Source organism: Pinus tabuliformis, chromosome 2_1, assembly GCF_031772625.1.
Source record: "Pinus tabuliformis cultivar Carrire ecotype Pingquan chromosome 2_1, CPIR1, whole genome shotgun sequence".
NCBI lineage: Eukaryota > Viridiplantae > Streptophyta > Pinopsida > Pinales > Pinaceae > Pinus > Pinus tabuliformis.
The window spans coordinates 726,045,156-726,061,490 of NC_142299.1; the positions used below are offsets into that span (position 1 = coordinate 726,045,156).

General features: G+C 37.7%; 1 pseudogene; it reads left to right on the forward strand.

Moving 5' to 3' along the window:
- Positions 1-371: 371 nt before the first annotated feature.
- Positions 372-14,943, forward strand: LOC149202642 (ABC transporter G family member 8-like; annotated as a pseudogene).
- Positions 14,944-16,335: the final 1,392 nt, after the last annotated feature.

A 16,335-nucleotide genomic window follows, 5' to 3' on the forward strand; every position in this document is an offset into this window, starting at 1 on the left:
AAGAAGATATATCGACATTACAATGATGACAAAAGAAATTATATGAATATTCAAAATACAAACTTAAAACATATCCGGCTGCCTACCTTAAAGCCAGGGAAAAAATGAAATGAATTCGCCATTACTTCGGCTGGGATAAAAGTGGACGCTGAATCCATCATTAAATCGATTAATTCATCCATTGTGAGTGCGGTACGAATAATAGCACTGCGCTGTCATTGAGTACCACTGTTATTGTAGTACCAAATCAATTCAGTATATTGCAAGGAACCCATATTTATATTAAATTTAAACCAATTCGATGAATCAAATGATAACTTGACTAGAGTTCAGTGTTGGCTTTGATTGCCGCTGGAGTGGACTCCGCAGGTATGGTTCCAGAGAAGGTGGCACGAATGGTTCCGAAAAAGGTAGCGTTTCACACGAGCAAAACAGGGCAATTACCGCAAAACCGAGCAAAAGAAAAAGAGAAAACAGGGCATGCCGGCAACGGAAAACAAAATCTTCAACGAACAGAAACAAAATATTCAAAAAAAGCCCCACAGAATTCAGGTCCCTTCTTTTCATTGCATGAGCTCCAGTTTCAGTTTTTCGGCTTTCTCTGCTTCACTTGAAAAAGATGAAACCCATTCCAATCAGATCAGGAAACCCATTTCAATCGGATCAAATGAAAGATAAACCTAAAAGAAAAGAACTATACTATCATTTAGAGAGAAGTCTAATTAGGTAGCAGGTCACAATTATATTTGGAAAATAGTAGAAATTCTGGTATGGTTTTGGTAAAAATTTCCTAAATATTTTAGGAAATTTAGATTATAGTTGTTAAGCTTCAAAATTTCAAGTGTCTACAGTTTTAATGATATTAAATCTATTTCTATTGAAAAAATAATTCAAACACTTTTAAATTCCTGCTAAAATGACTTCTCAAACAAAATTGTAACTCTTATGGTCAATTCCCAAAAAAAAAACCTAAATTCCTGCTAAAATGACTTCTTAAACAAACAAAATTGTAAGGACTCTTATGGTCAATTTCTTAAAAGAAACCCTAAATTCCTGCTAAAATGACTTCTTAAACAAACAAAATTGTAAGGACTCTTATGGTCAATTTCTTAAAAAAAAAAAAAAAAAAAAAAACCTAAATTCCTCCTAAAATGACTTCTTAAACAAAATTGTATCCTTGCGCGATTATTTATTATCATAGAACAACATAAATAAAACCATGCAGCATCTGAAAAAATCAACATCTATAAATTCTAATGTCTATTTAGGCGGAAAGAGGTGAGATGCCAATACTACAAATAAACAAGAGGAGTTGCACGGCAGCAGCTAGTCCCTTCCCTATGTGAATGTTGAAAGCAATGGTGGGAGCAAAGTCAAGTTGTGAAGTGTAGTTTCCCTGTAGTCTCAAGGCTAGTCATATTAGCTTGTTGCAGTTTTGAAGTTTCAATCAGTGATTCGTGTCGTCTGACATTGTGCATTGGCAGGTTTGCATTTGAGAGGATATACACAACTTTCAAACACTGTCCATACATTATCAATAGACTCTGCCCCCCTAACAGCATAAACTTTAGGCGAAACTATTACCATGCAATTGCGATTCGGAGAACCAGAAGAGGCCAAGAATTCAGTAGGGCTGTTATGAAACCAGCTCAAGAAAAGATAGAAAAAATGGATCAACGCCTTAGAATTCAGCCTCTTCGAGGGGGCAACCTCCTTTACATTACATAAATGAACAATTATTGGATGATACAAATGACACAACCTCCTTTCTATATATAGGAGTCTAAGGAGTCACAATATAATCCAGCCGACCTAACAATAATAATATAAAGCCACAAAAATAACAATAGAGGGATTCTATGGGGCACAGAAATAACAATATGGGGGTAATAGGGGCACAACAATATAAATAAGGGGTATAACTACAATAGTAATGGGGTAATCACTAGTATTATAGGGACCCAACATGCCCCTCTCCTTCAAAAAAGTGTTGTCCTCAACGCTTGAGTAGTTCTGGATACTTCTGCATAAAATTCTCATCCTCCCATGTGGAATCTTCAGCGGATAAGTTCTTCCACTTGATAAGATACTCTGAAATTGATCGATTTCGTAGCTGTCGAGTTCTTGTTTCTGTGACTGCTTCCGGTTCCAATATAATTTTTCCTTCCTCGTCAAGTTCTGGCAATATTGTTTGAATTGGGAGCTTGTCGCCTATAACCTTCTTTAAACATGAAACATGGAAAACTGGGTGCAATCGAGAAGCTGCAGGAAGCTCCAATTTGTATGCCATAGTACCAATCTTTTGCAACACCTTGTACGGACCATAATACTTTGGTGATAATTTATTATCCTTCTTAGCTTGCTTTAGGGACATTTGCTTATATGGTTGTAGCCGTAGGAATACCCAATCACCTACATCAAAACTTCTTTCACTGCGATGTTGATCTGCCTGTTGTTTCATTCTATTTTGTGCCAACACGAGGTTATCCTTTAAGAGTTGGAGGACTTGTTGTTGATGTTCGATGTGATGTTCCACTGCCTGAACCTTAGAATTTTCTCTTAAATATGATGTGATGGATGGTGGTTGATACCCATAAAGTGCCATAAATGGGGTCATTTTTGTTGCTGTATGGAAGGAAGTGTTATACCACCATTCAGCCAGAGGCAACCATTTGACCCATTGTGTCTGTTTATCAGATACAAAGCAACGAAGATATCCTTCCAAACATTTGTTTACTATCTCAGTTTGCCCATCAGATTGAGGATGATAAGATGAGCTATGAGCTAACTGAGTACCAAGACAAGAAAATAATTCTGTCCAAAAATTTCCAGTGAAAATGGGATCTCTGTCACTTACAATAATCTTTGGGTTTCCATGTAGCTTTTGAACTGTTTCCATAAATGCAGTAGAAACTGTACTGGCTTTAAATGGATGTGATAATGCACAAAAGTGTGCATACTTGGTAAGTCTGTCAACTACCACCATGATGACACTCTTTCCCTCAGACTTGGGTAAACCTGTGATAAAATCCATTGAAACCTCCTCCCAACGTTGGCTTGGAATGGATAAAGGTTGTAATAGACCCGGTGTCTTAATTGTTTCAACTTTATTTTGTTGGCAAACCAAACATTCCGCCACAAACTTTTGAATATCTGATTTAAGGCCATCCCAAAAAAATTCCTTCTTAACCCTGTGGTAAGTTTTTAAAAATCCTGAGTGCCCTCCTAAGGGAGAAGTGTGCAATTCCATAAGAATCTTTTGTTTTAGCTGGGAATTCTTACAGAGGTATAAGCGATCTTTGTACCATAACGAATCATTTTGCCAGCTAAATGTATCAGAAGTACTGGAATCTTGTTGTAGCTTTCGAATAAGTGCCCACACTTCTTCGTCATTCTTCCATTCCTCCCTTGCTTCGTTTATCCAATCTGGTTGGATAATAGAAATGGCACACAACAATGCTTCCACATCCTCATCCTTTCTTGAGAGTGCATCTGCCACCACATTTTGCTTCCCTTTTTTGTAGATGATTTCAAAGTCATAACCCAACATCTTTGTGACCCACTTTTGTTGCTCTTCAGAGGATAATCTTTGTTCTAAAAAGTATTTAAGGCTATCATGATCCGTTTTTACCTTGAAGTGTCTTCCCATTAGGTAGGGTCGCCATTTCTTAAGTGCATGGAGTATTGCCAACATTTCCTTCTCATAAATAGCTTTGCTTAAAAACTTTCCCTTGATTGGACGACTTTCAAAAGCAATGGGTCTTTCATCTTGCATTAGAACAACACCAATTCCATTTCCTGAAGCATCACATTCCACAATAAAGGTTTTTGTGAAGTCCGGTGTAGCTAAGACCGGTGCTTGGCACATTGCCTCTTTAAGATGTTCAAAGGCCTTTGTTGCTTCCGGAGTCCATGAAAATGAATCTTTCTTCAATAATGTTGTTAGAGGTGCTGCTATTCTCCCATAATTCTTAACAAACTTGCGATAATACCCTGTCAACCCAAGAAATCCTCGCAGATGCTTTATGGATGTGGGGATTTTCCATTCCTTAATGGCTTTAATTTTGCTAGGGTCTACCTTAACTCCTTCATGAGATACAATATGACCCAAATATTCCACCTCCTGGACTCCAAAGAAACATTTGGATCTTTTTGCATATAATTGTTTCTCCTCCAATAGTTGTAGCACCCTGTCAACATGTTCAACATGATCCTTCCAAGACTTGCTGTAGATTAGTATATCATCAAAAAATACTAACACAAATTTTCTAAGGAATGGTTTGAAAATTGAATTCATCAAACCTTGAAATGTTGAAGGTGCATTGGTAAGGCCAAAAGGCATGACCAAAAATTCATAATGACCCTCATGAGTTCTAAATGCCGTTTTCGGAATGTCTTCAATCTTCATTCTGATTTGATGATATCCCGAACGAAGATCCAACTTGGTGAAGTAAATTGATCCATGCAATTCATCCAGTAATTCATCAATGACAGGAATGGGGAACTTATCTTTAATAGTGAGCTTGTTGAGCTCCCTATAATCCGGACACATGCGCCATGATCCATCCTTCTTGTGCACCAATACTACTGGAGCTGAGAAAGAACTTTGACTCGGTTGAATTATACCAGCCTCTAGCATTTCTGCAACCATACGTTCAATTTCACTTTTTTGGACATAGGGATATCTGTACGGCCTGATGTTTGGAGGAACACTTCCTGGAATCAGATGAATAGCATGATCATGATCACGCATAGGTGGGAGACCTTTGGGAGTCTCAAATACCTTGGAATGATTGTCCAGGACTTTTTGGAGATCTGGAGAAATAGATGATTCCAATGTGGAAACATCTAGCGAACATAATTGTGCAATTACACCTCTTTGCTCCTTTTTTAGAAGCTTTGTCATGCCATTAGAGCTGATTATCTTTCCTGGTTTCCCTGCAATACCCCTTAATTCAACTTCCTTTCCTTCCGTAGAAAATTTGATGAAAAGTTCTTGAAAATTAAAAGCTATTGTACCCAAGGATTGTAGCCATTGGACTCCTAGTACAACATCAGCACCTCCCATTGGAATGGAAAGCATTGGGCTAGTCAATACATATTCTCCCATGGATAGCTTGATATTATGGCACTTTCCAGAGCAATTTATTGTTCCTCCATTTGCAATCATCACTTGACACTCTGGTGCTGGATATAGGAAGCAATTCAATTCTTTTGCTACCCTACAATGAATAAAATTGTGGGTGCTTCCTGAATCAATCAACACTATTACCTTTTTCTTCTTGATTTGTCCTTCTATCTTGATGGTTTGAGGAGTGGTAATTCCCGCCAATGCATTACAAGATATGGTCGGATTTATTTGTTCTTCATCTAGGCTTTGTTCCTGAAGTATATCCTCTTCTTTTGACCTTTCTTGCTCCTTTTCTTCTTCCTCTTCACAATCTATGTAGAATAATTTCTTCTCAGCACACTTATGACCTTTTGTGTATTTGCTATCACAATTGTAACAAAGCCCTTTTGCTCTTTTTTCTTCCAATTGTTGTGGTGTCAACCTTGTAGGTTGTGGAAGACTAGGGGCAACAACACTTCCGTCTTTATAGTTGTGATGGTATGCTTCCTAGTTGCCATAATTTTGCTTTCCATTTTTCTTGCTAACCTGAATGCCTTCTCTAATGAATCAGGTTCCCAAAGGCGAACATCATGTTGGATATTATCCTTTAAAGACCCTATGAACACATCAATCCTATGCTCCTCTGGAATATCTTTTACCCTTATGTTCAATTTTTGGAACTCCTCAATGTGCTCCATTATTGAACCCTTTTGTTTGAGACTTATCAATTGGCTAAAAAAAGTGTTGCTTTTTGTATCCTCATAATGTGCTATCAATTCTTCCGTAAAAATTGCCCAAGTGATAAATTGTTTACGAGAACAAAGCCATTGATACCATACAAACTGATTTGGTTCCAAATATACAGTTGCCATACGTACCTTTTGTGTGTTTTGCACATTATTGAGATCGAAGAATTGCTCCATCTGTAATATCCATGTGGCGGGATCCTTGCCATCAAACTTCCTCATATCGATTTTTGGAATATGGTGATTCTTTGATCCAACATTAGCATCTATGGAATCATGATTAACATTTCTTTTGTTCTCATCATGAGTTTCCTTTACTACCTTTTCACCATTAGTAAGTATTTCTTGTAGAAAATTTGTCAAATCTGTCTTCAAATCTACCATGCCTGTCTTCAAATTTGTGTTCAAATCTATCTTCAAATTGTCCATCTTAGCTTCCATGCCATTCATCTTAGCTTCCACGCCATTTATCTTAGCTTCTGTTAACTTTTGTGAGCGTGACATTTGTTGCACTTGTTCTTGTAATTTTGATATATCATGTAGCATTTCTTCCTCTTCTTCATGAGTCATGCTAGAGCTTTCAGGTTCCTTACTAGGTTTTTGCATTTTCTTTCCTCGGGGCATCAGTTACCGATAATAATGCTCTACTATGCCCTTTGAATTCCTTCAAAATAAATTTTCAAACCAAGCTTAAGCAAAAATTAAAAAAAATCTACACACATTTTTTCACTTTGTAGGAGCTTGATATTGCCTCTGATGTATCTCTGTACTTTCCAATCATCTAGTTCTGAATTTGTGACCTGTATTAGCTCTCTGTGTCCTCTTGCCAATGCCACCAGTCTGATCCAAATTGGATTCTCCAAGAAAGAGTTATGCACAATCTCCCAATATGACCTGATTATAGACCTTTCCAGAAGAGTGAACTTGTATGAAGTGCCACGTGTACAATTTTCGATATTTGGTTCTGAAAACGATATACAAGAAACTACAGTCCGTCCTCTTTCTATACCTTCTTACGAAATTTCAATCTGATTCCCAAATAGAAAGTTATGACGATTTTCTCCAGGTCACCTGTTTTGAATGTAATTCAGGAGTCTGCAAAAAGACCAACTTCCTCAGATCATATCTCCGCAAATATCCCGCGAAAAGCTCTGAAATTTAGACCCAAGGTTCAACGCGATTTCTTCTCAAATGGGTTTTTTTTTGCGACTTCTGAAACGTCACAGAAAAAAGTTATAGCGAAAATGCCACGATGACCTGTTTGGAGCAGCGAAACCCTAGAATCCAAAGCTCTGATACCAAATGTTATGAAACCAATTCAAGAAAAGATAGAAAAGATAAATCAACGCCTTAGAATTCAGCCTCTTCGAGGGGGCAACCTCCTTTACATTACATAAATGAACAATTATTGGATGATACAAATAACAAAACCTCCTTTCTATATATAGGAGTCTAAGGAGTCACAATATAATCCAGCCGACCTAACAATAATAATATAAAGCCACAAAAATAACAATAGAGAGATTCTATGGGGCACAGAAATAACAATATGGGGGTAATAGGGGCACAACAATATAAATAAGGGGTATAACTACAATAGTAATGGGGTAATCACTAGTATTATAGGGACCCAACAAGGGCTGAGTGCTATAGCAAAGTCAAGTTGTTCTTAACTGCATAACAAAACAAACCAAACAAGTCTTCATGTGAAGTGAATCCTAAAACTATCTCAAGACATATATTGAAGTTTCAATCACTTATTCGTGTCCTCTGACCTTGTGCATTGGCAAGGTTGCATTTGAGATGCTATACATAGCTTAGAGAAGCTTAGTTTATGCTATGCACTGCTTAGAGAAGCTTACGATATTGGTATGAATAACTACAACACAATGGATACCAGTAGTTCCAATAGAGTAAAGACAAGAAACTCCAAGGCAAAGATCGAAGGGACACACCTTGACCATGAAGAAGAAGGAAGACAAAGAACAACCTTTGGAAATATTTCTATATGTAGATATAGTTATGATAAACTGCTCGTAGTTTCATAACCTAGTGTGCATTTCAAAGACTGTCAATCCTGCTACAAGATTTTGAATCTGACAAGCTCTTTAATGATCCTTACAAAGGGCTCAGTGGTATAGCATGGGTCTTTGAAGTCACTGCATGAGTCACTTGAATCTACGGGAAGAAAAATCCCCCCACAGCTTAATGCCTTGGAGTATGTAATGGAAATCATCAGTGAAAGCACCGGAAATTTTGATCATGATTCTTCTCAGAATGTTTTCACAAAGCAGGGGTTGCAATAGAGAAACTTGCGAGGCCCATGTGCAGGTCTGGCTAGTGTTGCTAATCATGAGAAAATTGGTCTTGATGATGATGGAGATGCCAAGGTTGAATATGCCAATTGCAGATACTCTGAAATCTATACTCTATCATGCAGGTTTTACAAGATAATCTACAGAACACAACAGTTATTCCTTGCAAGAAATATGCAGGCAATAGTTGCAGGGGTAGGCCTTGGAACTGTGTACTTGAAGGTTGGTTATAACCGACATGGTTTGGATGAACGCTTGGGTTTTACAGAGTTTCATCATATGTCATCTCTAATACCCTTGTGGTCTCAGCAACACATGGAATGCATTTCTCTTCTTTTTCTCATAGTTTGAAGCCCCTGATTTTATCACAGGAAACTCTGTCATATTCATGACACTGGGAGCCTTTTTTCTCTTCTCTGGGTATTTTATATCCAAGGATAACATCCCCAAGTATTGGATGTTTATGCACTATATATCTCTTTACAGGTATCCTCTGGATGCTCTTCTAATAAACGAGTACTCATGCTTGGCAACCAAATGCTTCTCGTGGTATCCTAAGCTTAATGTATGTGCAACCATCTATCGAATCCTTTGTTATGTTATCCTCAAGAGAAGAGCTTGTAGAGCAAAATGTTAAATCAATATGATCTGGAAATATGATGCTAGTTAGGAGATAATGTTTTGGACTCATTATCCCCTTATTGATTCTAAGGACAAGGGGGACCTCCAGCAAAGTCTGGTTGACTTAGTCCAAGACTTTATTGAGCAAGCCATAGAAATCCAAGATTAGCTTAACAATGTGCAGAAGGCTTTCTATCAAGGTGTACAGAGCATCCAGGAACAGAACTGAAAGTTTGACTACTTCACCAGAAAGGCTCAGCAGGTCAGGAGTGGCAATCTTAGTCCATCAATCAATCTCAAGCATTTGATTAAGATTTGCAATGTATCACTCTCTATGTGAATTATCCATGGATTATCATGAAGCTGAAGAATTTCGTAGGATTCTTGAAACACATGAAGAATCCACCCTAAGCAACAAAACCTTACTGTTCTCAGTGACTAGTCCATGAAAATGAGCACTACTGCACTTCTCAAAATGAAATGATTATGAACACTATAGTCCAGCATAAGCAACAAATTGATGTTTTAGGCAAAATAATCCAAGTTAAGAAATATGGTTAGCAATCTCAACAAAGGATCTCACTCTGCTGCTTCCAACTATAGGATGTGAGTGAATTCACTGCGAAAATACTTCAAAGAGGAAGATATTGTCTACCAATTAATGAAAGATATCGACCTAGACAACCAAGACTCTTATCATTCCAACAATGGACAAGAAGAAGCCAACAATCGTGTTTCTTGTTAACCTTTACATTTTGTAAATTAATATGAATTCTAGGTGTTTTCCTAAGACTTTATACCTGCAAGGAATTTTGAAATACTATAACTGTGGGCATCTATAAAACTTTGTTTTGGCATATTTGGATTGACCAACTTACTTTGAAAATCATGCAAGCAATCTTTATGTATTCCTTGTTGTCTAGCTCTGCACAAACATTTATAGCATAAATTTTCTTAGTTCTCTTCTGATAAACGAGTACTCAAGCCTGGCAACCAAATTCTTCTCATGGTGTCCTGAGCTCAATGTATGTGCGGCCATCTATCGAATCCTTTGTTATGTTATCCTCAAGAGATTAGCTTGCAGATCAAAATGTTAAATCAATATGATCTGGAAATATGATGGCTGTTAGGAGATAATGTTTTGGACTCATTATCCCCTTATTGATTCCAAGGACAAGGGGGGACCTCCAACAAAGTCTAGTTGACTCATTCCAGGACTTTATTGAGCAAGCCATAAAAATCCAAGATTAGTTGAACAATGTGCAAAAGGCTTTCTACCAAGGTGTACAACACATCCACGAACATAACTGAAAGTTTGACTACTTCACCAGAAAGGCTCAGCAGGTCAGGAGTGGCAATCTTAGTCCATCAATCAATCTCAAGCATTTGATTAAGATTTCCAATGTATCACTCTCTATGGGAATTATCCATGGATTATCATGAAGCTAAATAATTTCGTAGGATTCTTGAAACACATGAAGAATCCACCCTAAGAAACAAAACCTTGTTGTTCTTAGTGACTAGTCCATGAAAATGAGCACTACTGCACTTCTCAGAATGCAATGATTATGAACACTTTAGTCTAGCATAAGCAACAAATTGATGGTTTAGGCAAAATAATCCAGGTTAAGAAATATGGTTAGTAATCTCAACAGAGGATCTCACTCTGCTGCTTCCAACCATAGGATGCCAGTGAATTCATTGCAACAATACTTCAAAGAGGAAGATATTGTCTACCAATTAATGAAAGATATCGACCTAGACAACCAAGACTCTTATCCTTCCAACAATGGACAAGAAGAGGCCAACAATCGTGTTTCTCGTTAACCTTTACGTTTGTAAATTAATATGAATTCTAGGTGTTTTCCTAAGACTTTATACCTGCAAGGAATTTTGAAATACTATAACTGTGGGAATTTATAAAACTTTGTTTTGGCATATTTGGATTAACCATCTTACTTTGAAAATCATGCAAGCAGTCTTTATGTATTCCTTGTTGTCTAGCTCTGTACAAACTTTTATAGCATAAATTTTCTTAGTTCTCATTTAAAAAAAGAAAGGAACTATATTTCTCTGGTAAACATACACACACATCAGTGTAGAGCAATCATAACTAGGAATTATATAAGAATTAAGATATTTGCATCTTAATTTATTTTCAATCTCTTTTTGTGCTTATTAAATCTAGAGTTAAAATGGATTGATCATAGTAACAAAAATCATCTATGTATTGCAAAACAAGTAGAAGAGTTATTACCCTTTAGCCCTTTAACCATTGCTTATTTATCTTCAGCGATGAGCATTCAATATATCCATCCGCTCAATATCCATCTACGTGCTTGTCAATTATGCTTATAATAGTTAAGGATACAAACTGGATAAGAAAGATACAACTTAGGTAAATAAGAAATTGACGCACAGAACCTAAGGGAGGAAGCCCCTCCGGTCACTGATTGGGAGCTATTGAAGAGCATGACGAAAGCCCAATTTGACCCATACATATATCAAGAGAACCAATAGATCATATGGCACTACTTCAGCCAGAAGCAAGGACAATCAGTGTAGTAGTTAACGACAAAGCCTCAGATGCTTGGAAGTGTTTAGACAAGGCCAAAGTCTTAGAAGAAAAAAAAGTACTGGGAATCTTTTAAGATCTGCTTCAATTTGGATAGGGAAGCTTCAATAGTTATGATGCAATGTCACATGCCAACTCAGCGTTCTTCCCTAGGACCAGTGTCTTTGGAACAATGTATAGAGGATAAGGAAAGACATATAGAAAATTGTCATAAATAAATCCAATGAATTCAAGTGGTTTCCAAAACCCTATAAGTAACTCCTTTTGCAAGTGAAACCACACTTAATCACCAACCTTGTACTGATGTCAAGCCCGGTGCCAATCATAGCACTACTGATACTTGGCATTGTTTTTTGCAAAATTTCCTGCACCTATTACTAGATGTGCTTGATCCATTCAACAAATTTGGCATCTTTGTTTGCTTCCCTTTCAGCAGGGAAGGACTCTTCCTGTGTTGATGCAAAGGTAGGGCTACATTAATTGGGGCCTATGACTATAACCTCAAGGATGCCTAAAAAGAGTTGATAAATAGAACCTCAAGGATGCCTAAAAAGAGTTGATAAATAGAATTGTGAAGACTTATGCTATACTTGCATTAAACATAACCTTAAGGATGCCTAAAAAGAGTTGATAAATAGAATTGTGAAGACTTATGCTATAGTTTCATTAAACATAAGGAATATTGTCATCCCATGTACATGGATGTTTTGAGTCATACTCCTATTACACCTCATATTGCATCACACATGAAACACACTTGCAGGATGGCACTGAAGGATTACTTGATAGATACAAGGGCATCGTTATGGTGCACACACTTTCCTTGACACATTTAAGGATTGCTTGCATGATACATAGATTGTTGTATCAAAGCCTTGAAACAAGTATAAGTCATGTTATAATTGAACCAATTCTCTTATTATCTGGCCAAAAGCATGTAGACACTCTCACACTGATAGAGGGATCTATAGATGGACAGAGAGACTCAATTGTCACAAGTATCTAGATCGAGTACTAACTTTGCAATTGAAGTTTGCTGCAGATTGAAAAAGTTGCACTCTCGATACATTTACAAAATGGCAACCTATTATGTCAACTGTTCTGGGGTCTTGGCTTGATATACCATATGGGAACAAGTCTATGAACGTCAAGAAATCCTCATGATCATTTCTACCTATAAGCAAGAACGATTAAACAGGACAAGAGCTAGGTGAGTTTGTACTATCATGGCACATGAAATTAGGGTGAAAATGTTGATGCTTAATATATCATGGCAATTCTAACTTTTGATTACCACATTCAAAATCAAAATCTTTTAAAAAGTCTGGCTAACAATTCATTCCAAAATTTTATTAATATAGGGATACTGATCTCGTTAAAAAAATTGGAGCAGCCACAGCTCTAGATGTTCGATCTACTGGCATTCATTACACATTTTCTCCTTGTGTTGCTGTAAGACTCTAGCACAGATGTGCATGATGGAAGTTTATTCAAAAATGAGAGTCAAGTTTTCACTTTTGAGAATGTCTTGTTTGATGAGAGCAGGTTTGCAGAGATCCTCGATGGGGCGCTGTTATGAGAGCTACAGCGAGCATCCAACAATATTTAAGGCCATGACAGATATTATCTTTCACCTGCAGGTGCAGCCTCTTGCCAATTTACATCGGAAATTGGTACATGTTACTCAAAGAACATTGAAAAAATTGGGTATTTTGCTGCAATCAGGACAAAAACAGATAAAAACATTGAATTTGTAAATGTTGACCTCGAAAATATAGCTAAAATGGGTTATCAAAAAACCGTAGTAAGGTTTTGTATCAGTTTGTTTAGGCAACAAGCTCCAAACCGATTTGTTAAAGTACATGCCCTGAACAGTGCGTTGGTTCATTGTTGGGTGCCCAATTTCGGTCGATCCTAAAAACGATCTGAAACGCACATTTTCTAAAGAACAATTGTGTCAAATATTGTGGGAGAGAGCGAGCAAAGGACAGTAGTGACCCGGTCCTTCGGGCAGGCCATAAAGAAGTTCAAACCTGCCTAGCTATTAAAACTATTAATTACAATATTTCCATCAAGATGTTGACCTTATCCATTGTTTTGATCCCGATTCCCCTAATCTCATAATAGATAGAGCATCGAAAAATGCTCCTCCGTCTCCAGCTTTGTGAAGAAATGAGACCAGAGTTGTAAAAGGTATGTGATCAACTGAGCAACAATCCTTGTCGCGCACCAACCAAGCCATTGATCAATGCGTCAGACATTTTTTCTATTAATAGAATACATGAAAAAGTGCCCCAAATTCAGTGCCTTGATTTCAAACTATCCAGAAACTAATAAAAAAGAAACTAAAAATATTTTCTACATTATTTACAGAGTAAATTACCTGGCATGTATACAATATATGAATAAGTTGCAGAGACATGGACTCCACTGCAGAATGGTAGAATGAACCAGGCCAAGGTTAAGGAGGGCAGAATTTTGATAAATGGAATGATGAGAGACATGGCCCTCATGGTAGGTCCCACATAGCTTTTTGTGTAGGATGATTTCTATGCTATGTCCACAATGGTTACATACAAATAAAATGATGGTCAGCTGTAATATATAGAATTTTCATGGGCTACACGTGTTCTGCTACCTCACCACGAGAGGTGTAACGAGAGAACAAGTGCCTTCAGAGAAACTCAGTTGCCAAACACAGCTTTTCACAGAGGATGGACTAGGAGTAGCCGTGACCGTGCCTCATGTCTCACCACCCCAATAAACCCTGCACTGCAAGAGGGAGTTAGAAGCTTAGGTCTGTGCCAGGATAAATCGATTCTATTGCCATTTGATGCCTATTTATAAGCAGTTTGGCACCTTAGATGAACGTACCTCAAGAGGAAAGAACTGCAGTTAGAACACTGGATGACAAAAGGATTTGGAAGGTAGGGGGCATGTTACTAATCTTGCGTAGCGTAATCCTATTCCGGCAACCGGAAACCAATAGACAATGCATGATTCTTTCTTCATCATCCTCGCTCGCTTCTAGTGCTTTTGTCTTCTGATCTCTACTTCACGGTAAACTTCGTGTATTTTATTTCCTTGCCTATGATTATTCCCCTGCTAATCATTCCCCTTATCTGTATTTTGTACTATGCATGCGCCATATCTTGATATATAATGAAGGTGTCGCATCTGTTGACTCTGCTTTTGTACTGGACCAAACACCTGTTCAAGAAGGGTTCTGCGACAGAGAAAGGGGCACGATAGCCCAAACTCCAGTAAAATGACGAAGGGGTTTCTCTGGTTTCATTGCTGCCAATTTCCTGGAGGACTTGCGTGGTTATTAGGACTTACGTGGTTATTTGAAAGGAGGTCATTGCCAAGCGCTGGTGGTCCTTGCCAGTTTTCTTTGGTGGTCACTGCCAATTTTCTTTGCCAATTGCCGGGAGGCCTAGCCCCGACTCATATGGGAGCTTCTGCTTGCTCAAATATGATTTTTTTGATGTTTCCTTTGCCAAAGTTCCAGATCCAAATCTGGCAAAGATCCAGATCCAGATCCAAAGCCTGACCAAGATCTTGAAAGCCAAATAGAAAGCCAGATAGAGAGAGTTGGATTCAACAGAGATCTTGAAATCCAGATAGAGAGAGTTGGATTCAGCAGATCCAGTCGGTTAAGCAATAGATTCAGCTCCAGATGACTCAGAATGAAGTTGCAGTGGGTTTAAGAATCTAGATCTTACGCGACCGCACAACATGCAGGATCTACATGCATCCACCTGTAGCACAACATGCAGGCTCTGCATGCATCCACCTGTAATCCTCCGGCTGCAACTCGAGCTCCACTGCAACAACCTGCAAGCATACCCCTGTAATCCAAGGCTCCACTGCAACCACCATACACCTGTAATCCAAGGCTCCACTGCAACCACCATACACTTGTAATCCAGTTGCGACTCCATTGCAACTACCTGCGACCTTAATAACATCCAGCAAGGGAATTAAATACAGCAAGGGAATTAAATGTTAGTGAAGTAATGCTAGCATTACTTGACTTGAAAATAATGTCATGAAACAAAAATGTCATGTTCATGTGATGCTCATATCATATCGTAAAGTTGATATCCTCATGTCAATAAAGTTGATATCCTAATGCCAATGCCAATGTGCGATGTATGTAGGTCTCTTCCGGGCTGACCTCGGGAAGAGGCCAAATAAGATTGTGAACTAAAACTTTCGTTATCATAAAACACAAACTTTCATTTAAAATTAAAATGTTATTCGTTAACAGTAAAATTTCATTGAAACTTTAACTTAAACCAAAGTTTTTGTCATCAATTTCTGTGTAGAGATTAATGTTAAAGTTTCAACCGATTACTATAATCCCTGCCAGCCCAAAAAACCAGGACTAATAATACTGACAAATTAATGATACTCTCCTTGAATCGATTATTTTGTGACATACACATCAACCTGTACTTAAAATCAAGAAAAACATTTTTTTATTAATTCATCCAAATGGGATGGAACTAGAACAACTCGTACCTCATTATCTGTCGCCGCCACCACCGAAAAAATATCAACGCCCTGAGCATTTCACACTGAGCATTTCACATATGGTAGCCTAACCATTTTATGTCCTCCAAAAATTTGTAAACTCATACAATAGGGGCATAACCATTTGATGTCCTCCAAAAATTTGTAAACTCATACATTAGGGGAAAACTTAGAAAACATTGATTAAGCGTTGATATCAGAAAATACTAAGGGATATGCCTTGAAACGAGAGAAAGAAGAGAGGCCGAATACAACATATGAAGAGAGGCCGAATACAATATATATGTTGTTCGCAATCTCTGAGATGATGCAAATTCAGGGTAGCAATGTACATACCGTGTAAGTACAAAGGACGATATGAAATCATGGAATTGAATTTACAGATAAAAGAAATTATAAGAATATTCGAAATAAATACCTGAAACATAT